Source organism: Galleria mellonella, unplaced genomic scaffold (assembly GCF_026898425.1).
Source record: "Galleria mellonella isolate WM207_F2 unplaced genomic scaffold, CSIRO_AGI_GalMel_v1 utg38, whole genome shotgun sequence".
Lineage (NCBI taxonomy): Eukaryota > Metazoa > Arthropoda > Insecta > Lepidoptera > Pyralidae > Galleria > Galleria mellonella.
The window spans coordinates 3,485,469-3,491,704 of NW_026442090.1; positions in this window are offsets into that span (position 1 = coordinate 3,485,469).

Below are 6,236 nucleotides of genomic sequence, written 5' to 3' on the forward strand. Positions count from 1 at the left end.
AGGTAGCCTTTTGTGTCTAAAAAATAAAGGTTTAATAAAATCGGTCAGTATTTTTAGACGAATCTCGCCAACTATTTGTCCACGCATCTCGGAGGTCTTTTAGTGGGCATGCTATAAGGTCATTGCAGACGATTTTATGGTGTTTCTGATCTCCACCATTATTGGCTGCAAATTTAGCAAGGGAATCCACGCACTCATTACCTAAGATCCCTACATGAGCAGGGATCCAAATTAAAACTATCTCCAGACCTTTATCTGAACACTTTCTTAATTTTGATTTAATATCTAAAATAACGGTACTCCGAAATCGATTTTTAAATTGGTTTCCGCTCAGTAATTGCAAACAACTTAAAGCATCTGAGAATACTTTTAGGGATGTTGTACGCTTCTATAAAGTTCACCAGTAAATACCGAACAAACCGAAGAACACTGACATTGCATAGATATTTTCGAATTTTCATAATATGATGACAATGAAATTTAATAAGTCCATCAGTTGTTGGGTTGTTGTCACTCCATCCAAGTCCTTTAAAACACGTCTATGGAGCATGTCCCATACATGCTCGATGGGGTTGAGATCGAGCGATTGTGCAGGCCAAGGCAATACAATGTTTTCCCTTGCCAAGTACTCCCATGTGTGCACTCTTATCCTTCTAGTATTAGGCTTGAACCCAAATCGAGACTCATCGCAAAATAAAATTTTATCCCATTGTTCCCGAGTCCATGTAATGATAACGTTAATGAAGACGGCTAATAACGCATCTGTTGACACCAAAATACCGATATATCTGAGATTGAGTTCTTCCCGCATGCAACATCCCTACAGCTCTTTGCATTTTATCTGCGTTGAAATGACGTCGCTCCATGATGTAAAAAATGACTCAAAATCCAAATTCGTTCAAAACTTTTTTCAAAGTATTGTTTAAATCATAAAATTGATACAGAATACTAAATTTTAATAAGCAAAGAAAACGCTATAAATTCTTTTTTTTTGAATTTGTAAATAAAAAACAAATGATACTCGATTTTTTTTACAACCAACCAGTATATCCTCTAGATCAAAAAAGTTTACATAGGTATTATCTACTTGGTAAGAAATGATATAATAATTAATTAATAATTCAAAATAGTATGTGTTGCTTAGACTTTTTTGATGTGTGTATCATTGTTTAGAAAAAAATCTAAAGGTTCATAACTATAATATTATATAATACAGATTATTAACACGTTAAGCGCCATGTCAGCCATCGGTGGCTGACACTAGACTTTCCGTTTAGGCCGCGTCAGCCATCGGTGTCTGACAGCGTGTAACATGAGAACTATAAAATTTTACACTATTTTACGGAATTACAGAAAATTTATTTAAAATTTACTTTAATTAAATTAAATTAAATTTATTTAAAATTTACAAAAGGAACACCGGTTACGGATACATTTCGATAAAATCTTGTCTAGCACGTCAAACGATAAAGAAAACAAAACAGACTTGTTGCGTAACGTGTTCAATGAATGCCTATAGGAATCACGTTCCAAACGTAAACTACCTTCTACTACGATAGGAAACACCACTTCCTGCAGAACCAGCGCTTCGAAGCGGCGCGCGTGGCCTGAACGGGATTGCTGTAAAAATACGCGTGGCGCTCAACGTGTTAAGAATAAATTAACATCTACGTGCTATAAATCTAAAGTTAATTCTAAGGCGCCATTTCTCTTAACCAAATATTTTAAATTGATAGTGTCTTTTTTTTTATACAACTTAGAATGGCAAACAAGCTGACGGCCCACCTGATGGAAAGTGGTAACCGTCGCCTATAGACACGAGCAGTAGTACCATGGACATAACAGAGTATACTGTCTCGCCCATGATACCCCCCATGTGTTGCTATTCCTGAGGACTCGGGTGTTATTCCTCTGTATCCAGTAAATTCACTGCCATATCCCACCCTTCAAACCGAAACACAGCCATGCAAGCACAATTGCTTCACAGTTGAAACACGAAATTACTGTTTCATGGGCCATTATAAATTAAATTTATAATAGTTTTAAATCTTTTAAAAAATTAGTTTATATTAATCCTTAGGATAAAGATTTCGCTGTGATAACAAATTTTTTTTTTAATTTAGATGCAGGTTAGGAATATAGGTATCATTTTCAGAATCGACCCCATTGAATGAATAAGTGCCACACCATCTCATAAATCGCGTGGTTGATGACCACGCCAACCAGTATATACTTTATTATGGTGAACCATGCAGCGAAAAGGGATGGAATTTTTAGTAATGGGGATATAGCAGCTACACCGATAGCAATATTTTTTTTATGGGTGATAATAATATAGTAGCCCCACCCGCGCTGTTGGTATACACCGGTGGGGCACCAGTGAAGGATGATAGATGAGGATGAAGCAGGTCAATTAGCCCATTGTGACGAATTCAACAAGAATTGTTCAGGATGGTTTCCAGGGGGAGGTCGACCTGATATTGCTAGCAATGCGGCTGTCAAACTCCATTGCTAACAATCCCTTTTCCCCGCTAGCAATATATTAGGTCGACCTCCACGCGGTTCACCTGGAAATCATCGTGGTTGATTCTTATTAAATTCGTCACGATGAGCTAATGGACTTGCTTTAATCTTTATACTTATCATCTCTCACTTCTATAGGTAAATATTCTGAAATACTAAAAAAAGTTTAAACTCCTACCGCAATGCGCGAAGTCAGCTGTGTAAGGTCACAACCACAAGCGTATGAAAACTACCTACAAAGAAGCGCCATTGACTCTACGGTATAGCCCCAGTCACATGGAGCACAGTACGTCGTAAAATTTCAAATACATTGCGCGACATTAGAACTAAGAATCGTTTATTATATGGCTATGGCACTCATTATGGTAGTGATAATCTGCCCTCTGATTCATTTGAATAAGCTGTTTTCATTTTAGGCAACCTGTTCTTCCATACTGTATATTAAACGCTATAACTTCAATCACTAAGCACGATACTAGAAGAATTTTGAAATATGGATTACTTTAAAATTTTGCTATTTATAGATTCAAGAATAATATTTTGAATTTATCGATGTTATACAAGCGATATCGAACCCTTAAGTCTTAGATTTTGCCTCACTTTGCGTGTTCTACTGCTTGTACAACGAATTCTGCTCAGAGGAACTGTTCAATATGATGCCCACGGCCACTTTCTACCATCGTACCGCTCACTATCGACAGGGAGTTCATCCTCATACCCTACAGCCTAAATAGTCGCGTACAATGCAGTTTCAGAGATATTTTATCCCACGACCACCTAAGTTATGGAATGATCTCACTGCCAAGATTTTCCCAAGAGACTATAGCATGCGGTTCTTCAAAAGGGGGGTAAAGAGGTTTCTTCAGTATCGGCAACTTGCGCGTAATACCCCTGGTATTGCAGGCATTCATAGATTCATACTTCTGCCAAATCAGCTTCGAACCTTTGTTGTGCAAATTATTATCTGTTTCCCTTTAACATACAGGTTATTATATTTTCTGTCGCGTGTCGTCATTACCAGTCTATATACTTTATAATCTAAGGTTTTGTCACTTTCAAATTGAGAATTGAGTATAAAAGGAATCAAATTTTATGAATAAGTAGGTAAGTTCATTTAAAGTACGACTTACAAATTAAAATAACTCGGCAATCACTATTATTTTACTATGAACAAAGAATTACTTAGAAGGAATAATAAAATATAAAATTGTAAATCATATGGTTGCCTCCTTTGTTCTTATACAAATATAATTAGTAAAAAGAAGATGAAAGATATACTATCAGTTGCTATTTTTGTCAATTCATAGCAGGCTAATGTATAAAAAATGTTATATGGCCGTATAACCCTACCAAATTCAGATACAACCTGCTTGCATACTTTCTACATAAACTGTGCCGAATGTATAATCTAGTATGTAAATTAACAAAAATTTTACATACACATTTTCTATATATTAGCCTGCTATGAATTGAGCAAAATAGAATCTGATGATGTATCTCTCGTCCTCTTTTTACTAATTATATTTGTATAAAAAGAAAGGAGAAACCATATAATTTACAGTTTTTATTTTATCATGCCTACTTTGTATTTAGCCGTACAGCCGTCAGTCAGTCAGTCCATATTTTTTGCAAATAAATAGTCATTCATTTCATTCATTCATTCATTGTAATTCCTTGTTTGTAGTTACTTTACGTCATTATTATAAATCACAATTCTCTACGGTCAGAAAAAGGCGGGAAAACTTGTAACGCGAGGGCGGAAATTTTAAATTCATTTTATTTGTTTAATATTTATTTGTTGCTTCTCCTAGTTTCTTTTACTTATTTCTCCAATTTAAGCCCTCGTGTGTTGTTAGAGGATTAGTGCGAGTCAAGCGGAGGCAAGTTAAAAAGAAGAAAAAAAAATACTTCCATATCTGATGAAGAGCCAGATGCTAAGATGAGTATTAAATTTACTCACTCAAAAAGAGGACTGTTTAAAGATCAAAATTACCTATATTCTGACACTACTAAAAATGAATATTTTATCCTGTTGTCTCCTATTGAGGGCAACGATGTAAACTTATTGCAAGTCAATTCTATTCTGAGGACTGTACCTGGTGTAGTCTATATTCGTACTATGGGTCCTACTGCATTCAAAATATGTTTTCGATCAATGAAACAGGCTAACGAATTTTTATTAAATAAAGATTTATTAGAGAAACATAAACTTCAGGCTAGGATACCCAATAATCAGCTGGAATCTCAGGGAGTTATAAGAGCTCCTACTGAAATATCTGAGGAAAATCTCTTAAATAACTTAAAATCTACTGTAGATATTATCGGTGTTAAACGTTTCAAAAAAAAGAAAGAAGATGGAAGTTTTCATCCTCTTCCTACAGTTTTAGTAACTTTTCTCTCTACGCAGCGACCTGATCACGTAACGTATGATCATATTTGGCTGGATGTGCGTGAATTCATTAGACCTCTACTCCAATGCTTCACTTGTTACAAATTTGGTCATGGAAGCAGTTCCTGCAGAAGTAAGCAAGTTTGTTTCATATGTGCCGGTGCCCATGATTATAGATCCTGTATCAACAAAGAGAATCTTAAATGTGTTAATTGTAATGGACAACATGTAGCAGTATCTAATAGCTGTCCCACTAAATCGATGAAATTGTCTCAAATCAAAGATAAAATTCTAGGCAAAACATCTTATGCATCAGTGACTTCAAAATCGGTTAACTCTGTACTTAATTCAAATACCCCTGTGTCTATTAACAGCTCAACGCAAAATAAATCTCCTCAAAAAAGGGCATTAGTTACTGACATCATTAACTCAGACATTGTACTCAATACAATTACTAAGACTGTTATTGAGCTAGTTAAGAAAGCTCAAACTAATTCTGATACAATTTCATCCAAATTAATTAAGGAAATACTCATATCTAATTTTTCAACATGACCATTACATCTTTAAAGGAAATTAATATTGTTCATTGGAACTCAAGAAGCTTTCTGCCTAAAATATTTCAATTTAAAAACTTTATTTACAACTTTACATCACATTTTGATATCATTTTACTAAATGAAACTTGGTTTGATTCTAACAAAATCTGTAAATTGTCTGGTTACAATATTGGTTTGAAAAATCTAATGTTTTTCTTGGTAGACAATATTATAGTACATTAAGTAGATTGCGGATAGGTCATTGTAAATTTCCTGCACATTTGCAACGTATTAATTTATTGGATAATTCTATCTGTAAATACTGCCAAAACATTTTTTCTGATTTGGATCATATTTTTTTTGTTTGTCCTAAATTCTCACTTCAACGGTTACTTTTTATTTGTCAATGTCAAGATTTATTAAAATATCAAAATATTCCTACTTCAGTGCAGGATCTACTAAAACATACCATTTTGTACCAAGAAATTTTTAATTATATTACTTCAACAATTGGTGAAATTTAAATATGTAATTGTAACTTATACTTTTCTACTTAACTTACTTTCTTAGTATATTATAATTAATTTATAACTATAATAATTTTTGTAATTTGTTATTATTTTATTATTATTATTATTTATTTAATTGTTACTTTTTGGCTGATGGCTTTCGCCAAAGTCACAATAAATGAAAAAAAAAAATCTCTATGGTCTATGGGTATCTTTGATAACTATTTCAATTTTCTGCAACGTGAATCTCTGTAGACATAGTCTCTCTAATCTGTG